The 24,854-nt window shown below is 43.7% G+C and overlaps 1 protein-coding gene across 6 annotated transcripts in view; it reads right to left on the bottom strand.

Annotated features, from left to right (window-relative positions):
* ZNF423 (zinc finger protein 423) overlaps positions 1-24,854 on the bottom strand; it is a 274,882-nt gene that overhangs the window by 115,470 nt on the left and 134,558 nt on the right. The window contains exon 1 of one of the 6 annotated variants that reach the window (XM_054198171.1): positions 19,881-20,155. The exons of the other annotated variants lie outside the window; for them this stretch is intronic. The gene's annotated coding sequence lies outside the window, so the exon portion shown is untranslated. Of the gene's footprint in view, positions 1-19,880; positions 20,156-24,854 lie in introns of those variants that run through there. 6 annotated transcript variants of the gene reach the window in all.

Below are 24,854 nucleotides of genomic sequence, written 5' to 3'. Positions count from 1 at the left end.
AAGAGAAAAATCTCCGTGCTTGCATGTACTCAGCCTTGCCGTTTTAAACTGTGCTGTGCTCCTTATTAATCATCTACAAATGATCCAAGCACTTTCCAGGATTTTATTCTATAACAAGTTATTTTCTAACAGAAATCAGTAATTTTACAAGTTACCATGCATTATTGGCTTCTCTCCTTCCCCTCCACTTATGTTTTTCATCTCGTTTCTTTCTGCCGTTTCTCCATCTCCTCCCAAAGCCAAATTATTAGACTGCAAATGGGGGGCAGGTCCAGACACCCAAGGGGAGAGCCAAGATCTCTCCTGGGGAAACTACCATAGTGAACTCAGTGACTATCTGTGATGTTTGCTGGTACTAGGGAATAATATTTCCCTTGGGCACTTTCTGGATAGAGTCTACCACCTGGGTTAAGTCATTATTACAATCAAGCAGCAAAAAAAAGGGGAGGGAGAGAAAAGACGAAAAAACACTACAGCAAGCATCATTAAAGCTCATCAAAAGTGCATTAGAGAACACCTGATAATATACTCTGAACATTAATGATCCTTATGATATACCATATTAATGCAGATGTTATCTGAATTCATGGAAACAAAATTTTCCATTCACACATTTCCCTAAAATAGGTATTGGAAAAAAAGCTCTCTGAAAACTGTTAGTTGCCAGCACTTTTTTCTGTCCCTGGAAACAAATAAATAAAATAATGCCTCTGAACCTGTATGTGCTGCTGATCACAAATCTCAAACAAGTACTCTGACTTCGGGATGCTTCTTGGCATTCACCGGCAATGTGCTACAGTTAAAATGGACAATGGTAAGCCAGTATTAATAAAAAGGTTGTGATTGTGTTGGCTTAAATTGGACTATTATCGCTACTAAGATCAATTTTACTGGCAGCCTTAAACTCTCCGATGCTGGGCAGCGATTTCCCTTGCAATTTTTCCCCTTCACATTACGAGGGAGAGGCATGAATGCCACAGAATTGATAGTGCGACTCTGTTATAAGGTGCTAACTGCCAGGTTATAGCAAGAACAGCTCAGTTGTCTGAAGAGCCTTCAACCAATAACTGAAATGGAGGTCAAAAAATTAATTCTAGGCACTGCTTAAGTCCTATGTTCCTCTTTTACGGAGACTGCAAATCATGTCAAGTTCTGCATAAATAGGTTTTCTGGGGGTATTAGAGGGTGAATTACTATCATCTAGGTGCTAGTGCTTAGTAAAGCAAGGACTATCAAACCCATTTTGCCAAAATCGAATATGAACTGCTGCTCTCAAAGAAAGAAGGTCACCCAACCAAGAACACTTCATAACAAAAGTGATGAAACAAAACAAAAAAACTCCAAAACACATGTACACTCGTACAAAGGAGTGTTTTAGAAACACACCATTCACCCCTAAAGACCATTCCCTTATCACTATTTGAAAGCTGAAGTGAAATCTTTTTCCTAAACCAGGAGCCTATAAGGTTTGCAGCATCTCAGAATTACTTCTAGAAACATGGGAAGCAGGAATTATTTTTAGTGCAGCTGAGAGGCCAGGCATATTTCAGGCAATCTCCCAGAGCCTGCTTCTATACCATGTGGGACATAAACCCACAAACTATGAAAGAACCCAAATCAGTACTGTTTTCTCAAGTGACATCCATTATCCCTCATCTGAGAAAATTAACACGTGTATCCAGAAGCTCAATAAACTAAGCTCAGAGCTAAAAGTCTAGGATTAACTCTTTCTGCGTCACAATAAATGACATCTTTTAAGTCAGCAAACTGCTAATATATTCTATTTTATATTCAGTGTTTCTGCCATTTAAAGCAAACAGGGGCATCAAAATACATTTACGCTTAAGCATAGTTTCAAAATGTTACACTACAGACGGTAATCGAGAATTTCCAAATTCCAAACAGCTACAGAGATATAAAAAGGGAGATACAGAAGGGCCATTAGACCAACACATGCTGGTTTGGGTAGCATTAGGAAGAGTGTCACTAAATGAATAAATACCAGCTTTTGTGCAAAGTCTCTTATTTTTTGACATCTGAGTTAGCCACTGTGTCTAGCAGTAAAATGCTATGAATGTTAAATATAGACAACCTTTGTTGCTCTGCCAGCTTATTTCTACATCAAATGATCATATTTGAAGACTTCTATTCCAGGCAAGTGTTTAGTACTTTTTTTCGTCTTCCTGGTCTGCCAAAAGATAGGATATTCAACGGATCACATATATTTTTGTCTTCTTTTTGCTCAGATTAATAAATTGGGCAGTCCATAAATCTGAATGGTACTTATTCTGAAGAGTTAAGCACAAATACTTATAAAGATTGATAAAGCTGAATTTCCTGCCTGAGTCCATAGCAAACACCAGGCAGGTATTAATTCCAGACTGAGTTTTACTACGCTGCACACATGGCCCTGCATTCTGACATGCTAACATACACCTCCAGGTATTCAGAACAAAAGCAAGGAAGGCTTTTCTTGACCCACCAAGTGCATTGTACTTGTTTCCAAATAGTGCTCTGGGATGGGTAACTTAGGGAAGCAGTGAAGAGCGAGCCATTGTTTGTGACATAAACATATGAACAGTCAGGCAACTTTCTGCAGACTGTGTGTTATTCCTCCCAGCATCGCAGAAACGGATCTTGCATCTGGTGACGTGTCCTTCTCAGGGACATTTTGCTAACTATCTACCCAGCAAGAGAGCAGGAAACACAACGTCTGCAGAACAGTGAATTCTGCAGCAGGGATAATAATAATAATCTGATCATTACCCCAGCGCTTTAAAAATCGGACCCCCTGGCGAGAAGCCAAAATAAAACATCAAAGGGGGCCTCCACAAGCCGGGCTCAGAATCAACATTCGGGTGAGAGCCCATCACCTACTTACCCTGACAGCAGGCAAGAAAAGTTGGAGACATCTGCTTGGAGGCCAGGGGTCAGGCTGGCCTGGGCCCGTGCAGCACAGCACAGGATGGAAATGTGTGTATGTATTGGGTGTACGTGCCCGGGCTTTGGTAGCAGGGGGGCTGCAGCAGGGCAGGGGCTTCCAGAGGCTGCCCTGTGCTGGATGCAGCCGGCTCAACAGACCCACCACTGACCAACCATCACTGGAATGACTACAAGCGCCCATCTCCCAGCCCTCCTGTGGCATAAATTAAAATTAATTTAATTTTCCCCAAGTCAAGTCTGTTTTGCCCATGACAGCAATTGCTAAAAAACCTCCCTGTCTTTATCTCAACTCACGAACTTTTTCATCTTATTTTCTCTGCCTCTCCTGTTGAGGAGGGGGAGTGAGAGAGCAGCTGGGCAGGTGTCTGGCAGCCGGACAAGGTTAACCCACCACAGCGTAGCAGACTGCAAAAGCCTCCCCAAAATAAGAAAGACTAAGCAATACCTAAATCTGTACCCATGTGTTTGTGGGCCTGAATTTATGGCTTGCCTGAGAGTATGTATTCCATTAAAAACATTTCTACTGGTAATGTGAAATGCAAGGACTTGCAAATGCTGTGGTTACCATCATGAAGCTCTCAAGGTCGCTGCTACCTGCACACTAGTTAGATATGCATGTCATCTCGGCTGTGTTGGGGTTCACCTGTGCTGAGGGGTGACTGAGATGGGCAGCCTTTGTCATGGAAGAAGGGAGCAGCAAGTTGTTCCACAGAGAACTTAGAAAGAAGTAAATGTACCACATGAAACACTACCCAAACTGATTCAAAGACAGGTTTCTAAGTGTGCTGAAGCACTGGGGGCCAAAAAGCAAGAAGGCTTCTAAGTTGCTGCAATTTTTAGGAATCAAAAATCCATCAATGAAAGAGAAACCTCCATACTTTTTTCCTATAAAAGAACTTTGATTTCTTGGAAAAATCAATAAGAGTTGATTACTGAGAATGGAAGCATGAACATAACACCCTTCAGGCATCTCTCAAGTACCTCTGCAAATCACATGGCAGTGCTAGGAACATACCACTGCTGCTAATCGCATCCTCTCCCATACAACAGATGAGCTTTCTGAAGTTGCAGCGGATGAAGAAAGTACCAAGCTGAAAACAGGGCCTTCGCTAAACGCTGCCGTTCACACCAGGCTTGTGGCCTGGCTGAGGCTGTCACAGAGAAACTGCTTTCACAGCCTGGTCACAGGGATTACTTCATCAGTTGAGACAGATGAGGCACGCAGTATCTGTGGTGCCACAGAACATCTAGGGATCTGAAGTATTTTTGATAGCCTGTTGAAGACAACCTGCTCTTCCACAAAGCTGTGCCAGGATGCTCAACAGGAAAACATATATTCAAGACAGTTGGAGAAGTCAAAGTGTCAGCAGTCCCATCACATGGACCCACACACTCACACATGAGGCCTCGTGATGTCCCTTTCTAATATATCACTATGTATTCTTGTACTAATCTGATCCTAAAAAGCTGTTGCAAGGTCTCCATGAAGCTGCTGAAGTAAATTAAAGACTATCCATGATTTCTCATGCACCTCAGCACCCTTTGTCTGCATTTCCTTTTTCACAAAAGATAAAGCAGCCTCCACTCTGCAAAACAGCTTCAAAATGGTGCTCGTAACCATGTTCACACTTCCAGCAAGGGAGTGGAGGGGAGGTCGTTGACTCTTATTATCTGACCAAGGCAACAAACATGCCTGGTAGAAGTTAACCTTTTTGTAATCAAGGATCCACTTGCTTATGAACTCTGAATGGAAGATACTTTGTTTGCAGAGACCCACGTTCAAGGATGTGACAGAGCCTTGTGGATGTCTGGCATGATCAAAAGGAAACATGGCAATAATATGTCAAGTCACAAATTATTACAGCCTCTTCCCAACTCAAGTATGTGGGTATCCCACATTCCACTCATCCATATGGTTCAACTGGGGAACACTTTTACTAACACATGGCCTCTTGAAAATGAAGGTTAAGAATAACAATTGCTTGTTATTTTTAATTACTTGTTCCTGTTACAGTATGAAGCTTAACCTGACTTCTGCTGGGAGAATACAAGTCACGAAGGTGGTTTCCTTTTTGATAATAGGGAAAACTTTGCTTGTAAGTTGGGAGGGGGGACCCAGGCCACCTTACAATCCACACCAGCAGAATTAGCTCTTGGGAGCAGAAGAAATCATTGTGTCCCTTCTTGATATTGATATCTATTTTTGTCAAATCCTTCATGACTAAGCAGTACGTAAATAAACTATAGAGAGGGGGTAGGACAGTACAGTGCAGTTATTTGATAAAGAAAACCCAAGAGACTATCTTTCCCATGGACTTCTTAAAACGAGGTTTTGGAAAAAGATATATTGAGTCTTATGGGCAGAAACAGGTGCTCAATGGCCCACAATAAGGTTATTTATCTTCTTTTGTGAATCCAAACCAAACATTTTAAAACATAATAATTTCAGCAGACATATGAAAAAAGGCCAATTGAAATTTTCTTAACATTTGTTCTGTTAAGTCAGACATTTTGTTTATCATAATGCTGCATCTACAAGCTAATGCAAGCCATAACCCCGAAGGAAGCCATCCATTTCACATTAGCCATATCCTCCCCATCTCATCCATGGCTTTTTTTTTCCCTATGAAACAGCAACATCAAGAGACAGCTCTGTACTTCCTCACAGTTGCACCCCACTAACACAAGGATTTACTGCTGCACTGAGGGAGCCATATGGAGTCATAGCACTCTTCTTTCCTGTCCCCTTTTCCTATTAAAGCTGAGACATTTAACGGGCAGTTCCCCTTAAGACGCACATGCATCTACAAACATCTGGCAACTCAAGAGCCAGCAGCTCTCGGTATGTTCTATAATTTCTCAGGTTTAACCTGTGATTCGGCTTGGATCCAGGCTGTCAGTGATTTCCAGAAGTACGAGCTACGGCACTCACCCGATAACATTTTCATCTGTGCAGACAAGCTGTCTGCAGTTGTAAACAGGAGCATAACTCCGCTCAAGCGTATTTCTAGGCATTAGAAAACACAAGTCCAAAGAGGCAGCTCCGCAATCTCTGTTCATTAGAACATACCCTGTCACTCCATCGGGAATATTTATTATGATGGGCCATAATCCACTTAACATCTTCTGACAAAGTCTATCAGTCTTTAACAACTTTGATTCTAGAAGTGCAACGGCAACAGGGAGGAAAATTCATAGAGAGAAAGCGACTTCCACAAAAATCCCCCTTTACGAACCTGCACGCCCTGTGTTAGCAGACACGATCATCACTTATTTGTACCTATCAGCTTTGATGATAATTGCAACCCACTTGACACTTGTGTTGAAAGGCAGTATTACCAGCAAGAACTCTGATAAATATACCACGAAATCTAAATTCAATAATTCTATTTATCTTGAAGTCACCATCGCTAAAACTGTTTCAAAATATTTGTGCGTTAAAGAGAGAGGGAGGGGGATGAGGGAATCTTGCTTCTTAAACCAAAATGACTGAATCACTGCATTAATGAACACAACTTTTTTTTATTTTTCAAGTTCAGTGAAAGAATGCCATCTATGCAAAATTTTGATCCCACATTACAAAATAATTACATGATAATTACATGAGCATTAAGATGTCTACCCCCCGAGTAAAGCCACTGCACCCAACCGCTAACTAAGGCAGGCCTGGAATGTTTCAGCTTATTAAGGAGAAATCCAGCATTGAGCAAAACCTCCAGCTGAAGCAGATTTCCACTCTTTTACTCCTCTGATTTCTAATTAATAATTAAAACATGTTCCTTTCTTTGGAAACCCAATTAGACTTGCGCATCAGCCTGAAAACAAACTTTTTTTAGTAGCTAAGCTACTTCTCATGGTTTAATGGGGCGGCAGGAGTGTTTTCTACACAGCTCCACTGACACAATTCATTTATTTCTTTCCATTCTACAATGGATATTGTAATCCATCCCCAACAATATAAACATTACATTTGCACAGCTAATTAGGATGTTGGCAGTGTGAATTAGTGACCCTCTGATTTCTTCCAGTCAGGGCTGCCCCTGCTGCCTGCACTCCTTAGGATTCACAATTAGGCAATTATATTTTCCGCGTCCTTTTTTCACTCTAATGCTACCTCTGTCCTCACATTCAGTATGACTGTATGCACCAAACGAAGAGTTGTGGTGTTTGTTTTGGGGTGGGGAGCCAGGGAAGGGAGGGAGGGAGGGAAGCGAAGAGTGTCACGTTCAATCCTTTTCCCTTTCATCCTCTGCTAACTCGACATCAGAGAATGACAGAGGGTCCGGGAGACTGCAAATTATCTCCATAAATGTTTTAAAGAAGTGATTATGCAGAGTGGGTAGAGATATATTCTGACGGGGAGTGAAGCAAAGGGAAAGAGGGACAAAATAAATAAATCCTGTCCCCGGGTGCAGCGGGCTGGTCCTGAACCTCCATGCAGGCCTGCGGTCACCGAGCTGTCCCCAGCCACAGGATGATGACAAATTGGAGAGAATTCAGAAGAGGGCAACAGAAGTGATTAATGGGCTGGATGGACTGATTTATGAGGAAAGGTTAAGAGGTCTAATTATATGTATCTTTGTTAAAGAACAGCTAAGGAGGGTGCAGGAACTGCTTACACGGGGTTCATGTATGGTAAACACCCTCACCGCATTCCACCGAGCACGTTGGAAAGGGCAGGAGGAGATCAGAAAACAAAATTTTACGCTAGACACCAGGAAGACATCCGCAATAAACATTAGAAAAGAGCTGTTTCCAATGGGAAGGACTAGAAACCTCATCGTTTGAGAGCTGTAATGGACAAAGCACTAAGAAAACACACTGCAGGGGATAATGCCTGTTTTAATGTTGATGCTTGTTTAACTCACTGACTAATGTACACTGTGGAGACATAGCATCTTTGTTAAAGCTCAGTATACATCTCTCAGTTCTCCTCTGCTGTGAGAAGTCCTCCATTAAAATCACTTATTATTAAAGGCACTGCAAACATTTTGGGCCAAGTACATGCCACGCTGTATCAGCTCCCGATCCACAGCTGAGGAATCCAGAAGATCCAAGAGGACCAGTGATTGCAAAATTAAATCTCTTAGTTCTCAAGTGTTCTCAAATGCTAACCCAATGGTTTCAAAGTTCTGTAATCAAAACAAACAAAACCCACCACCCCCCAACCTAGACCACTTTGCAGAATTAAACTGTTCTCTACTTTCTTCTTTAAATATGGAGACGCTTTTATGTCCTAGGAAATCAAGTGTTTAAGAGCAAATTAACCTTGGCATTTGTGTGACTGAAGAACAAAAATAAATCAAGAGAGCTAAACTGTTAGAAGTAATGAACCTGATACTCTTACTTATACCCAAGTAAATTAGGAATAGTGCCATTGAATTAAGCCAATGGAAATACACTGAAGTAGAACTGGTATAAATTAGCAGAGGACCAAGCCAAACATAACCGGAGTGACACATTTCCAGGCCATGTGCAGAGCTCAGGCCAGGGAAAATAATTTACAGTCAGTTCATGGAGACAGGAAGCAATGATGGCAGGCACAACGGCTCCATAGCTGCTGTAGCGTTAGCAAGCAAAGCTGGAAAATCCACGCGCTGCAGGCCCCCTCCGCAAATCGCAACAGAAACCAGTCCAGACTGTAGCACTATTGGCAAACCATTGTTTGAAGAGTAATTCCACCTCCAATTTTACACTGCCACTATTCACAAATATAGCTATACATATTGCCTGTAGAGACGTGAAACGTTTCAACTTGTACAGCGATCTGTCCATCATCTTTCCCATGCATGAGACTACACACAGCCTCAAGCTAGCACAGCTGGACCTCCAGGTGCCAGATTAGGAGAAACCGAAAAGGTCCTTTTCCAAGAAAAATACAACACTCCTTCCCCCAACCCCTGCTCACGTGCATGTGTGAGAACTAAGCAGGCTTGAGGGGCTTTATTTATTCCCTGCTACATGACCATTAAGCTCTACTGTATAGATCTGATTCTGCCAAATTCTGTCACTTAATGTTTTAGATGTAAATTATAAAAAGAGATCAGGGCAAAAAATACAGTAGAAAACAGATGCTCTAGACTCCAGGGTTGGTGGTTTTTTTTAAAACTACTGTTTCCTTTACAATTTTATTTATTTATTTGGTAAGTAGAGGAACGTGACAACACATTCACTGCCATAAAAAGAAGACAATGGTTTTCCCAAGCTTTGCCATTTAAATCCGTTCCCTTCCTCACTGAAGAGGCAAAAAAACCCTCCTTTGACAAACTAGACTCCCCTGCTAGACAAGGAGCCGTACACAGCAGTCAGTCACACACCAGCAGCGCTATATGGAGGCTCCATGTTCTGCTAATGCTCTCCCAAGTGCATTAGAGAGGCAAGGAGCACAATAGCTTTTTGCCTCAGTTTCCCCATCCAAGAAATAAGAAACATAATACTGAACTGCTTTGCAAATTTTGTTTAAAATGTTACTGTGAAATGAAACAGCCTTGACAAGCGAGTATTTCAAGCTGAGCTTTCAAATGATACCACTAACGTTCAACTGAACTTTGAGTTCAACTTCTCAATTGACACCACTAAAAAGATTTATACAAAAGCTTTACACATCCATGAAACTGAGCCCTCTTGTGTAGTTTACAGTACATTAAATCACTATACATCAGCACAAGTTTCGTGGCTCTTAGGACAGTCTGCAGAAAGCACTGAGAACAGAGAACTGATAAAAATCTGGAACTAAAACAACCTCAGCCCTATTGCAACTATCAAGTCACAAAATCTACATATTATAGCAACATCATTGATCTGTCCTGAACTGACAAAAGTTTATAGTAAAGAGTACCGAGAGTCTCTCCGGAAACTTTTGAATGTCGTTTTAATTTGAGATTTGACAGGGCCCAATAACACTTGTTATTTTCAACTTTAACTGGGTCTGTCACTAGTTCACTGCAACAGAAAGTCAGTGATGCGTTAACACTTTTGGTTATTAAATTCGAAACAGTTTCTCTTTTACCAAGGTTTCAGCCATGTTGCCTGTTAACCCAGCTTGCCTGAACAACAAAGGCCCGTCACAAAAATCTTAGCCCTAGAAAGAGTTAAATATTTTTTTAAAAAAATTTGTCTTTGCTTCTCATTTTATGTGTTTATTTCCAGAGCGTTTCCAAATTATATTTGTTTAACAGACTAGTGTATCTAAATCTTTTTAGCCACATGTATCACTCACCAACATGATTTTATTACAAAGGGTATGTTATTAAAGCTTAACCTTGCACTCAGTCGCTAATCAAAAACAATTCAAGCAAGCAAATCAAATGTTCCAACTTAACTGAAATCTCCTCCCCTTAAGCAACAAATAAAGCCTGGCTGGCTCGCAGGGAAACTTCCATTTATCAGCATACCCACAGCTCACTCAAATCGGGCACATTTCTTCTGTCTAAATTTAGCTGCTTGCATTTCTTCAGAACTTTAATTCCTGAATATTGTGTTGACCCTACTGAGACTGCTGAAGTGCCAGATCTTACAGCGGCAGTCATATCAAGATTCATTTATGGCAAGCGTAAGAAGCAAAGTTGCTGTAACACACAGGCACGCGGTTAGGAACAAACACACCAGCGAAGGGATCAGGCACGCAGAAACTGAGATGTGTCTTCCAGTAATGCTGGCAACGCTGCATCTCACGTATGCGCTCGTGCTAACAAGTAGTACGTTAAGCTACTTAACCAGTGGAAGAGGAGAAAATGATAAAATCTTACATACATGTAGGGAGGTTGATTTCATTGAGACTCCACTTAGGTTTTCAAATCCCTCCTTCAGCAGAAGCAGAATCAATCACTGAGTGCTGATTTTTGGACAGTATGAAACCGTGCCTTGACTCAGAAAATACGAGCTCCTAAACCACTGCTGTGCCAGTGAAATGCCTCAGCAGCGGGGACACCTGTGTCCTCTCCGCGCTGGAATCTGCCACTGAGTTACGGCAGGTAGACAGGCTTCACCGGCGGATAACCAGTCCTCATCATCCCAGTGAAGGCGAGCGCGGGGCAAGCACCGCAGTTTTCACCGCTTCTCCTTGTGACAGGAGACGGAACAAATTCTTTTTTGTAAATGCAAGTTTAAAATTTATATTATAACACCGAATCCACCAAAGCTGCCAAGAGACATTGAACTCATGGGATCTGTGAAAGTTTTTCACACCTGTGTTTTTCTCCTGTGCCTAATATTATGGGAGGCATTTTGGAGGATTTTACAATGCAAGTTTCAATGAGACACTTACAGTCTCCCTCAGGCAAATTGTCACAGCTGCAGAGGTCTGCTACCCAGCTGCCAATCAAGGCAGGCAGGGAGTATGTGCAGTGAAATCACAAAAAAGGCAGGCTTCATTAGACTGCTGAAACCTAACTATAGGCTATCTGGGCATGCTCAAGCCCTAAAAACAGGGTTGCTTTAGAAAGAGGAATTTTTTTCTTTCCAACTCAAGAAAAGGCTCTAGTACTCATCGAGGAATGTGCTGGTGCCAACTTTCCCCTTTCCAGTTTCAATGTTTGTTTTGCTCTGTCTAAAAAAAGAAATTACATCGTCCTATAAGCTTTTATTATTAGATTAGCTGATATAGTTGGAAAAAGTGGACAAGATTACAGGTTCCACATCCCTTTGCCAGATCTCCGAAGTGTGTCTACTTTTTCCAACACTAGAAGCTGCTCCAGTAAAATATTATTTCTCTCTACAACCTTTCCTTCCTTTATTTCCTTGGAGCACTACAGCTAAAAAAAACCTGCTGGTATTAAAGGCGAACTGTACTGGAAGAACTGGAAGAGAATTTTTCCTCCTTCACTCCTAACTCAGAAATATTCCAACGGAACTGATTGAATTAAAAATAAAAAAGAGAAAGAGAGATCTGCAGACAAGGACAAACACACAGAAGTTCAGCCGAAATGATAATCAAGTGGGAAATTTAAAAACACATGGAAACAAGTGGCATATTGTAAGCCATTTAGCAAAGTTAATTATAGGTATTCACTACATCTGGTCTTGGCCCCTATTCAGCAAAGTATTTAAGCATGTGCCCAGGTTTAAGCAAGCGCAGGCTGAAAAGCCAACGTGTCCAGTCACGTGCTGGAGTCAGGCATCTGCTGAAGTACTTTGCTGATGCAGGACCGTAACATATAATAAGAATCGCCCTGAAAGTTATCTAATAAACAGCTGTTATTTTAAGAGCGACACAAACATAACACACATTTTATGCCCCTAAAAGAGCTGGTGTCACGAGGGTATAAATCCGTATCTAAAATTGTTTCAGACATAGAGGTGTGTATGCATATATATTTTGTGAATGAAAATAAAAAGGCAGGCATTAAACTAAAACATAATCAGACACGTCAAGCTGCATATTATCCTCTATCCGTTACCACACTTAACCTTTGCTATCCTTACTGCTTCTTCGTTATTTCTTACCAAAAATTTGTTATATTTTGCCTCAAGTTAATTCTTGTAGGAAAACAGGGACAATTTTGGGGTATTTTTTAAATTTTCACTCATTTAGAACCGCTTCTGAACATGGAAAATAGTGACAAATTTCTCAAACATTAATGTTTAAGTGGTTGAGCAGCAGACCTCAAATTTTCTGAATTTCCAAATAGTCACAAATCTTGCTAAAATAAGAGGCACTGGGGAAAGCTGAGCCCTCCCCCTCATGGCATTTAGAGTTAAAGTGGGTGTGGGTGCCTCGAGTGCTGATGTTTGAAAATTCTGGGCTACCTATTTACAATCCCAGGCGTATTTCCTGAGCAAATTGTGCTGTGACGACTGAACCTTGCAAATGTCAGCGGGCCCGCTCGGGCAGGGCGCAGGCAGCAGAAGCGGAGCCATTGTTGCTGGAGCCCGCAGGGAGGAGGCGCCGCCAAGGCAGATGGGGACGGCGCTAATGCGGCACCTCCCCAGGGCAGCCCCCCGGCTCCCCCCCGGGGTCGGGGGCTCTGCCGGCACCACCTGCCTCCCTGGGGCTGTGGGGGCCACCTCGCGCTGCATGGCGTGACACGAGGTGGCATGTGTGCTACCCCAAAAAGCATGGCACAGGGGTGCAGCATGTGCCACGCTGGACAGCCTGGCAGGGGGTGCCCCCCCAGATGGCAGGGCAGAGGGGCTCCTGCATGGACCACCTCAGATTCAGATGGTCTGGCAGAAGGGTGCTTCAGCCTCCAGGACCTGGGGCAGGGTGCCATGGGTGCCACCCTCCTTGGCTCGGTGAGGCTGAGGGCAGCTACTCTGTTTGCACGTCCTGTGATGAAGATGCAGCTCATGGGGACTTAACTGGCTTCTGTGATTTCAAGACAACAATAAGAACCTCCAGCCCTTCTCTCCTGCTAATGTTACTAATAACCTCCATATTGTCATCTATCCTACCTGAGCTAACAGTTTATAAACCACCACCCGCAGCTTGTCCCTTATAGTTTATTAACATACACTAATAAACAGCATGCTTCACTCCCACTGTGCTGCCAAGTGAAGCCAGTCAGAATAACTGCATTAGCTTTACTGTTCTTTCTCAGCACATTTTTCCCACATGGGAACAATTAGGACAAACTCCCTCCAGATCATACTTAGAGATCCATCATATTTGCAGGAAAATAATAATAATAATAATCTTTTTTGCAAATGCATCTGTAGGCATCTACAGAAGATTAACCTGACTGATGTTACCAAAAGTGATAGGCTCTTAACCTCCTCGGCTGTTCCCCTGCCTGGAAGGGGTTAATGCTCCCCGGGCTCTGACTTACACCTATTATGCTCAAGTTTAAAAATAAGATGTGAAAGATGCATTATGTAAGGCCAGTACTGCTATCCTGCCCATCTCCTATTTTGGAATTAAAGATCATCATTGCTCACATCAAAGGGACTGGGTGAGAATAAAAGAAAAGACAGGAACAATGAAAATAGCTACCCGACACAAACCAGATCAAAGGACCAGGCACAGAAAATGAGGAGCTAGGGGGTCCTTTAATTACTGTCCACATCCTCCAAGTCATGTGGTGAAAAAGAAGGGAAAAAAGTTTTGAAGGCCACTGGGTTTTGTCTTGCTGTGGCTCCTGTTTCCACAGTCTGTGCCAGTTCCCTACAAACTGCTCTGCTTTTTATTTTTTTTTCATTTTATTAAAGTCAAATAGGACTCCTGGACTCCAAAACTCCTCCCTTATGCCAAGAGGAGGAGAGGGAAGGAGGGGTAAGAGGGGCAGTAGTGGAGATAGTCTATAGCAATTGCCTGAAACAATTTCAGGAGGACTGCTCCAGGCAGCGCCCCAGGAGCTGCTTTGGGAAGGAGAGATCTGGCTACCTGAGGCTAGTCTTTATTTGCAGGCCTCCTGGGTTGAGAAAACTTCAAATTCACATAGGGCACTGCTCCATGGGGCAGCAGATCAAACCTGGCTACTAGCTGTTTGAGCTCAGCAGCAGAAAAAAGGATTGCTCTGGGACTGAGCGTAAGTAGAAGCATGATTAAACTTCAAACGTTCCCCCCTCCCCTTTTTTATACACAGCAGACAGTTATGGCTAATATTTCAATATGGACTTTAAAAATACACTGCAAATAACCTACTCCAGCATGCTGTCTGCAGGTTTAAAAATAATAAAGAATTAAACTAGCGGTATTATTGCAATGAAGTCAAACCTTCAAGTTTACCTTTCATGAATCATTAAGGGAATGTTAAGTTATTTAAAAGGATCTCTTTTTATTTAACTCAGATGTCAAGATTAAAATTTGGATATTTGACCACTGATTGGAGTAGCATTTACTTCCTTTTATTTACATTTCAAATGTGGTGCGCTTCTCCCTAATTACTCTTAAACTACGTTTATTTTTAAAAGACAGTATAAAAATAAGTGGCATGAGGAAAAAATAGGACAATGACTTAAAAATTCATAGGCAAGAAGCTGACCAAACTTTCTAGGAAATAATAATGCTTTGTCACTTTTAAAAATATTTTGGAAACGAATAGCTCCAGGATGTTCCCAAGAAATTGTATTTGCTAAGATAGATGCTAGCAGTGAACACAGACAGAAGTCACTGAAGAGAAAAATGTATTCTTGTCTCAGGTCAGTTTGCTTGGTTTTATGCTGTATGCCAAACTAGAGCATGAAAAGCATTCAAATAGAATTTTATAGACTTTGAAGAAGGCAGCTAATGTCACCAAGACAACATCTAGAAAAGAGGAACACAGAACACAAAGGCATCCTTCTCCCCATACTATTTACAGCTTGGAAACTCCTTAGACAAGCAGTAAGGATGATGTTTTAAGAGGCAATTTAGCCTCCAAACTCCAGCGAGTGCCAAGTTACTTCATCTTTCTGATGAAAGTTGCCTCCATCGTTTCCTGCTCTTGGACACTAACACACAGTGAACAGCCATTCTCAGGAGGACAGCTGAGGACTAAATCAAGCAAATATAGACTACAAAGCTGCTTTCCAAAGTGGGCATCATGCCTAGGCTCAACATCTAAACAGTATGCTAGGTACACGTACCAAGTTCCAGTTACCTGTCTTGCAAACATCCACGTTGGGAACCTTGCCCAAGCAAGCCTTCAAAGCTACCGTAGGTCTGGTGGGATAAGCACGGGAGCAGTGGGACTGGGACATTTGCCTCCTTGTTACAGGTCTCAGAGTATCACATTATCCATTTAGATAGCCTTTTGATTGAGAGAGCTTCCCTTTTGGGCTTAGCCCCAAATGCTAAGAACAGATGAGATGGTTTAAGAAAGTCTCCAGGTAAAACATGAAAAGGATGCTTAACATCCAGCTTCTGACGAATAGCTGCACTCAGGGAGCCACAAGGGCTAGGGAAATAAACACGGTCAATTAAATGAACTGATTGAAAAGAAATCAGAGATCACTCCGGGGAAAATCTGAGATGCAGTCATACAGTCACCGCAGTCTTTTTGGAAGGTGGTAAACGGGGCAAAAGGCAGGAAGAACGGGAGTGCCTTACTCATTTGGCAAAAAGTGGCTGCCATAAGGAAGGAAATAAACTTTAAAGGAAATAAATACAAAGCAAAATCCATGATGGGTTCAAAAGGAGGCTCAACCAGCTCACTCAAAGCCTCTTGAAATCTCAGCCCTGAGTAGGGAATTCTAATGGGGGAAATACAGTAAAGACTCTTCAGCAAATGTTCTGTCCTTTCCACAGATTGTCCCACAAAATGCACTGATAGATGCTGAGTAATCTTCAAAAACACTCCAAGATGAATTAACAAGAAGGAATTCGTTGGAGACAAAACTAATAGGGATGGTGCAGATTAAAAGTCATTTTTTTAATCTCATCAGAAAAATACCTACATGCTCATTCATGGGAGAGAGTAATTTTCTAATAGTTCAGCTATTTTTGATGCACAAGGCATTGGGAAGATAGTGGGATCACTGAACAGGACTGCCAGAAGTAAAGATCTGTGTGGGAGAGCTACCTCCACTTTGTGTCTTTCCTTTGCACCTTTGACAGTAGATGCCGGGGCTGCCCAAGCAGCAGTGCGCTTTGGCTGGGCTCTGAGCTCAACGCCATACATAAGTGAAGAAGGCTAAGCACGAACGGAAAGCACGCTTCTCATCTAGATAAGTAGTCTGGAAAGGCCATAAATGTGAAAGCAGGCGGTTGAGACAATGCCAGCGTATCCAAAAATCAAAATAATGAGCTCATGCTGCCGTCACTAGGAGCGTGTGTGCCTTTTCCTGTCTCACTTGCTGGAAGCCCATGGGTATTGCTGCAAAGGCAGGGAAGTCCTAAAGTGGTCTCTGACTCCAACTCAAGAGAAGGGCGTCTTGCAGAGCTAATCGAGCTATTTATCCTAGGGAACTCAAGTAACATTTGCTATTGGGATTGTGGAATTCTGGTTTTTACTGTGGAAGTCAATCACCTGGTTAATTCTCATTTAACCTTGCCAGAACAGAGCACTGCTCATTAAGCCCTTTCAAACTGCACCAGAAAAAACCCTCAAACTTCACATCACGCTACAGATTCCTTTTTTGTGAGAAGGATCAAACAATCACAGAATAATTTAGTCTGGAAGGGACGTATGGAGGTCACCTCTCTATGAACTGTTCCTCAAAGTTATTTTGATGCTACCACAAGAAAGTCGCAGGGCATATTTGAGAAAATGTAACCACTTTTTTTTCCCCTCTTTTTTTTTGAGAATACTTTATAAGAAAAACAACTCTAACAGACTAGCTCCTGGAAGCCTGTCTATCGCTGGGCAGAGAAGATACCATCTTGCTATGCTTCCCAGAAGCAGGAAATTTGCTTCCCAAGTCCCTTTCGATGACAGTGTCTCAGGGAATTAATGAGGCAGCAGCCAATGTTGGAAAAGAAAGCAGAGCAGTGTTCAGTGCTTGACAGAACAGCCTGGGCAAAAGCACAGAAAAATAAAATAAAGTAGATGTATTTCTTCCTTCTACTAAGTTTCTGATTTTCTAAGTGTGAAAGATATTATCCACTGCTGAAGTTACTAATTTCTTTTTACACTTCTCATTTCTTCTCCTGAGTCAACAATCCTAGCTTTTGTGATCCAATTCTTAGTTGCTGCTACTGGACCCACTCTACCTTTTATCAGTCTTTTCCCCTTCTTCCCTCCCCACACTGTTTTGACATTTCTCATCTTCCTCTTGACAGTTGCCACCCCGTCTCACACCCTCTGTTCCTATCTCTAGTCCTGTTATTCTAACCTTTCTCTGGCATACAATCATCAGCCTCCCTGATGTCAAGACTGTGCCCATCCTCTTTCTATCTCTTCCTCTACTTTTCTGTCATCTCCATGGTCAGAACATCGAAGTCTATTCTTCCCTGAAGACATTCACTCTCCTTGCCAACTGCTTTGTCCAAGACCAAGAACGATGTGGGGCTATAAAAGCAATATAAAAGAGAGGGTGAATGCTTGCCAATCAATCAAGTGACTGTTCATAATGAACATCCAGGCAAAAAAAGAAACTTTGTCAAAATTACAAGAAGACCTAAGCGAATTTAATGCATATCCCAAGGTTAGGAAATAAAAAAATTAATGATTACATACTTCAGAAAGGCACTACTGTTCAGTCAACACTCCTTCAATTTGGCCCTAATGGAGTCAAAAGAACAACTTCACAACTCTACTACACATTTTCATACAAGTAAAAGACAAAGCATAACTCTGATGCTTCTTAACTGTTATACACACTGCCAGATTACAGTATTTATGTACACATGGCTATTTCAAACATAAATTAACTGATGCCTTACCAAACTTGCCCTCTCATACTGATATGAGATACATACTCATACTGATACATTTTTGCATAACGAGTTTTGCTCAAAACCTTTAGGTTTTTCAATTCTAAAACATTTTTAAAGACTCATATGAGGTTCCTAATGCAACTATAAATCTGATAAGATTTGCAACGAATCTGACCATCTTCCTTTGAGTTTAACTTGGATTTGTTCCTTCATGGTTCCACAGCACAAACTTAAAATAACCTGGTGAATTTCCTCCTTACTCTCCAGGGCAGATATAATGTTCTGGCTGTGACTTGAATGAAACTCTGCAAATTATACAGCAAGAACAACGCGAATTTCAGAACATTCACCTGAAGACCATGCTATACCTTAGTGACACTTTTGTCCGGTACTAGGCACAACCCACACCCAGGAGCGGAAGGAGACCTGGGCTGCAAGGCCACACAGGCCCGTAACAAAGCAGGGAAAAGGAAATGTCCCAGGAAAAGCAGGAGTTGTTTCGCTGGTAAATGTCCCAAGTACTTACCAAAGGGACAGAAATAATTTTGGTGGTACTTCTCTCCATTCTTCCCTTTTCTGCTCCCTCCCATACTGACATTTCCCCTTCATCTACTGCTACCTCCCAAGCAGCTGCTACCCTGTTACTACTCTTCTACCTTCACTGCTACAGGAATTCACACAGCTTTTCCTGTAGTATGTTATTTATCTCCTGCTATATCTTTAAAGCTAGGATGTGGCAAAAGAAGTGCAGAAATCTGTTTCCCTCTGAACTACTCTCTTTTTTAAGGTATCTTAACATACAGCTGCCTGTTTTGAGGGAGAAATCCTCCTTTATACACTTTCCTACCAAACAGCGTGTCTGGGAAAGGCAAAGAAATGGGAATCCAGGCAAAAGTCACTTTTTAAACAAACCTTTTGACTTTGTTCATCAGCTGATGCTCCGCTTGAACCTCAAAAGAGAAAGATACCACACTAATGTCCCTACTTAAAATGTTTTTCAGTGGTGACCAGTGGGCAACAGCTTGCTCCTGCTTCATGGACCTCTCCTGCTTCATGGGACTCCAGGAAAGGTGGCCACCACAGCCCCAGGGGACAGCCAGAGTGGCCAGGTGGGACATCACTGCAGCATGGACACCCCGCCTGGGCACAAGTCAAACACCTCACGTTGGGCCTGGGGAGGAGTAAGCCCTCGGGAGGGCCGTCCAGGACGCCCAGGGCGTACGCTTTATGTTAATCAGTGTAATTACCCCTCTGCCTCCAGCCCGACTGATGAAAATCGCCCCGTTTGCAGGAAGGAGGAACATGCAAGCAGAGAGCAGGTGCCGCCGGCCGCTTCCTGAGTCGAGCGAAGCCCTCTGACTGTGGCAGCCCAGGCTTGGGCAGGCTGCCCACCATCACCAGCACAGGCTCTGTGGTGCAGTGTGGACACAGTGCAGGAAAGGAGAGGGACATGGGGGCAGCCCCTGTCATCCCCTCATGCTGGCGCTTGCCCCAGTGCCTGCAGCCTTCCTCCCTCCTCAGCAGTGCCGTCCCCCGCCTGCCCTCACACAGGGCCTCCCGCCTCAGCCACCACACACCCCACCTGCGCCCTACTCTCCCCACTGCCTCTTCCCTCAGGGCCCAGGGCTTGCGTCCCTGCCACCCCCTTCCCCACACCGCCCACCCCACGGCGACACCCAGGGGTCAGGAGCGCAGGTCCCACCTCAGCGTGGGGAGCACGGCGTGGTGGCTCTGCTGGCGTGGTGGCTGTGCTGACGTGCTGGCTCCGCTGTGGCGGCAGGTGGGCGGCAGCGCAACCCTGTGCCTCACGCAGCCAGCGCCCGCTCCGGCTGTGAGGCGGCACAGGAAAACCTGGGGCTGCGCGGCCAGCGGGGGCTTTTTGTTTCGTTTTTAAGTTAAAACCTGCCCCTTTTTATTTTCAGGAGTTTGCTCACAAGAGGCCTGCTCCTCCAGCTGCTTGTGACTGCTGCTTCAGCGTCCTACAGACTGACCCACACCCCAAAATTCAGCATCTCCCCTTAGCACGGGAGCCATTTTTAAAATCTGTTTCCAGAAAAAACAGATTTTGTCCTTTCCCTGCGCTCCTCCCAGGCTGGGCTGGTGGCTCGGAGGGTGTTCTGTTTGCCTGTTTACACCAGCAGCCATGGCCGCAACTGCCAGCAATGCACCTTAGCATGGAGGAGCACAAAGGCGGGCAGGCGGTGTGTGGGTGCACGTTATCTCCATGAATTTTACTCACTTTTCTCTATCCAAACGACCTTGTGGTGCTTGTCGCTTAGGCACTTGTTTTCCACATCACTGTCAGCGCTTCCGAGGCCTACAGGCCAAGAGCACTGGCCAGAGTTGGAAGGCCGCAGGAGGGTGAAATGGGTGCTCTAGTAAGAAATCTGGCTGCCCAGGGGCACTTTGTCAGTTATCTTTAAGGCAGATAAGGCCAGTGTCACTCTGTCTGTCACCTCACAGTGGCCAAAGAAACCAGGCCTCATTACATTTGTGGATTTAATTATACTGGAACCTGGAACATCAAAGATGGGAGGTCAGCAGCAGTAACTCAGCAGGCTCTCAAGCCTACAAGGACAGAAAAAAAAAAAATCTTCTTTCCACACATGGACCTTCTAATCTGAACCACATCCCTCCCTAAATTGATCAGCAATGGCTGTGTTGGCATTAGGCCAAAGTTTTTTACATGGTGCCTTCAAGAAAGTTGCCTTTCCTCGCAGCTGACTTGTCCCTTTCGTAACCAATGATCATGACAAGGCAGATTACCAGCCCCTTCGGCAGAGGGGGCCCATTAGTCTGTTCGATACGATATCAGCTGTGATTCACAACCACAATACTTGGGTCTTCAGGATACCCTTCTCCTGCCCAAAGAGCCAGCAAATGCTCCATCGTTTCAGTAGTTGAGAAAAATCCCTTGAACTTCAGCCCGTGCACAAAGAAATCCTCTGTTGCCTCTTTGGGGAAAACATGACAGAGCTCCAGCGAAAACCCCAGCCTCTTCATGATAAAATAAACCACAGTGTCTTACCTCAATAAGGCCCATTCATTTTACCATCACATCCACACCTGCACTTGAGCCAGGATGGGAACCAACAAAATCACAGCAAAAGTGGGTAATCAAACAGCAAACCAGCGGTAATCCCTGGTTAATGTTTATTCCCCAGGTTAGGTTTTTTTCCCCTACCCAATATTTGATTTCTGTTCCTCTGGCACTACAATACTGCTTGCCTGCCCACCCTACACAGTGTCTATATGGGAAGAAGAATACACTGTTAGCGCTTGCAAGGTCCATTTAAGATATACAATATCCTCCATACAGTCTGTTAATTCTTAGAGAATGATTTTTAGAACAGGCAAAGAAACACCCTCCACTAAAGAAATTAAAATCTAATGTGAAAAAATGCCAGTTGAGGTCTATGGTGTCATGGTTCACAGGGGAGGCTTTGCCCCCCCTCAATACTAATTACCTACTAGGCAGGATACAGCACTATACGTTAAGCACCATGTCTGATCAAGCAGAAGACTTTTTTAAATGGTTTACTAGTTATTAGGTATCCTGCACTCTACATGCTGTGCTGACATAAGATTTTACTGCTTGTGGATGCAATTGCCAAAGACCAAAAAGTATAAAAGGTTTTATTTACTTAAAGAACACAAACAACTATGGCTCCTGAACACTATATTGGGGGAAATCCCTTAAAAAGTAAAAAAAAAAATCTGTCCGACAGGTTGCTAGTGAGAAAGATCCAAACTGGCTGAAATAAACCTGGAGAGTAACCGGTATAGAATACCGAAGGTTTGAATCTCTGTTTTCCTCTACGTGCATCTGGTGCTATGGGGTATGAGCTTGTGGGGGGGACAGGAGAGGAAGAAGAGCTGCAGAAACACGCTTACGCCATGCATTGGAGTCCCCGGACGATCCTGTTCTCCGGTGTCACTATCTGCTGGCTTTGTGGGCAAAATTGACTTCTCGTCCCTGGTAGCTGGCAAGCATACAGCCCAGCAACCTGACAAAGCCATTGATTTTCCTTGTCCTTAAAGGCACGCTCCGCTGAGCTCAGAGCCGTGCACTTGTAACTTTAAGGGGGGTGCATTTTATTTAATTGTGCCTTTTCTTGGCCTGAATTTCCCCCAAAAAGCTGAAGAGGGCATGTGCTTATTATCTTTTAGTGCAGCATGTGCTCGGTGCAACCTCAGCTCTTCGGATACTTGGGTCTGAAAATTAGAAAAAAAATTAATTGCGAGGAAAAACAAGGCTGCTCTGCGACTTTGATTCAATCAATTACCATTATCTTCCAGCGCAGCCCTCCCTCCCGCCCCCGGACCAGTTGTGTTTAACTTTCTTCGCCAGTCGCCGCGGCCCCGCAGTGCGCTGGCGGTGCGGCGCTGGCGGCTGGCTCCCGCGCGGGCCCTTATCAGGCGCTCCCAGTCAGCGCCGGCCCCGCACAGCTGTCAGGGACCCCCTCCGTCCCCCGCGTTATCTGCCGCCGCAGGCCTCGGCCGGGCGAGGAGGGGGCCCGCGGCCGCCCCCGGCCTCCCCGCAGCCCCCCGGCCGGGCCGGGCTCTGCCGCTGGCCGCCCCGCTCCCGCCGAGCCTCCTCCAGCGAGTCCGAACCGTCTGAAGAGAGGCAGGAACAAAACCGCAAATTTAGATTAATAAAGCATTTGTTGATTCTACAGAAACTTAGCAGGCCCCTAAGAAATCCACCAGAGACCTGTGCAGCTCCAGTAATTTTCTGTTATATTATCTTTCTTGTAAAATACTTCCCCAGACAGAGCCCCCAAAGGGGCTCAAATATCACTGTGACTAACCGAAATCAATGTGCACTCACCTATTGACATTTTTACATAGTTTTTGGATTTAGTATCCGGCCCAAAACACAATCAAATCTTCTGCCAAGGAAATAACAGGCACTTAGCTAGTCAGCTATTAGTGTTACAAAGGAAAAAATGTGGGCACCCAAGGGAGATGGGAGAGACGGCATTGACGTCAGGGGTAATTGGGTGTCTGAGAGAAATTGCCAACGGCTGGCCAAAACCCCCAGAGGCCCACACAAAGCCGAGCTGCAACTCTAATAAAGGAAAGTAAATTCTAGAAAGGGGCTTTGCTGCAAAGAAGCCTAGCAGGAACCAAAAATATCTCCCACATACACAAACACACACACACACAAATAAAAAATACAAAATACGTTTAGGAGCTCTCTTTCGCACATCTGGTTTAGGCTAAAGTGCTTTCTACTTTTTTTCCAGGACCACATGGATTTTTATGTTGTACCGTATGTTCACCATCTATTTTTATAAACAGAATGCAGGGCTTTAAAGAAACTTATTTTTAATCATGTGGCTTTAAACTACAGTCTCTCTCTCTGTCACCCACTCCGGCACCGTTAGAAACGGTTCAGTCTTTTCTTTAGAAAACCCTGAAATTCCACGGAGATTGACAAGTCGAGCAGAGCCATTGCAATGGCCACGGTTGAGGAGCTGTCCGACTGGTGAAACCACGTTTTCACGTATAAAAACTGTCATCTGTACTATATCTATGTATTTCAGCGCCAGCACTCCCCTCACACACGCGCTCCGCTCACACGCGAGACCTGAGGGAAGAGATTTCAGATCAGACACACTGAGCAGAGTTTAGCGAGGACTCGAAGGCTTTAGCCTCTTCTTTCCACTCATCCAGATCCCTACCGTACAAACACAGGCCCACTGTCCTCCTAATGCACCACCACAGATGAAGAATAAAGTATATTTGACCAGTTCTTATTAAGACCTATATTTCTTCATCCTCCTTCTCCTCCCCCAGGACTTCTATTATACTCCTCCTGCAGAAAGACTCAAACATCTCATCACTAACCACGTTGTAAAATTCAGATTGGTGCTTTCCAGGATGATAAACCGGTTTATATCTTCTACGTAAAACACAAAAACCACTTTTTAATAGTTGATTTAGAGTTTAAGCAAAGTTTCAAGAATAACAAGATGATCAAGATCTTAATGGGTTCAAATCTTCTATTACACATACTTGTGTCCACATCATAACCATCATCATCTTGCATCTACAGGAGTCCTTTTAAGCCGATCAAGTGAATGTTAACAATTTCACTTATAAGCTGCCCTCCACCCAGCCAAAGAGCAGAGGAGGCAGAATCACAATTTAGGAAGAGGCGAAGGTACAAAGCCACACACACAAAGCACAAAGGGCTCCTTAAGCACCACAGCAGCTATGGTGTAAACAAGTCTTTAAAAATATATATACAAAATAGAGCTAAGTTTGAAAAGATCAGAAGCGCTTGATCATAAAATTGCATCGCAGAGACCAAGATGATTATTGCTCTCAGAGAGGGAAGACACACAAAAAGCTCGCTAAGAAATATAATTACAAAAAACCTTCTACACAAAAATCAGATGCAAAACAAAAAAATACCCCAGAGCTTGGGATGTAAAGATGAAGTTTCTTCATCTCTTCCTGGTGAGCCAAAGTCTTGCAGATGATGCCATTCTTATGGAAGAGGGTATGGAAAGGCCCCATCGATGCTTGCACTGTGCACGGGGCAGCGGGGCAAACTGGGGAGCGGGGCGAGGGGAGTGTGTCTCCACTACCTGCATCATTCCTTAGCGTCAAATCTACAGGCTTCGCTCGGACCTCTAAATGTTAGCCAGGAGCATCAGCCGTTCTT

The sequence above is a fragment of the Rissa tridactyla genome, chromosome 4 (assembly GCF_028500815.1).
Source record: "Rissa tridactyla isolate bRisTri1 chromosome 4, bRisTri1.patW.cur.20221130, whole genome shotgun sequence".
NCBI classification, from domain to species: domain Eukaryota; kingdom Metazoa; phylum Chordata; class Aves; order Charadriiformes; family Laridae; genus Rissa; species Rissa tridactyla.
Note: the sequence above shows the minus strand (reverse complement) of the source record. Positions and strands in the feature narration are given on the sequence as shown.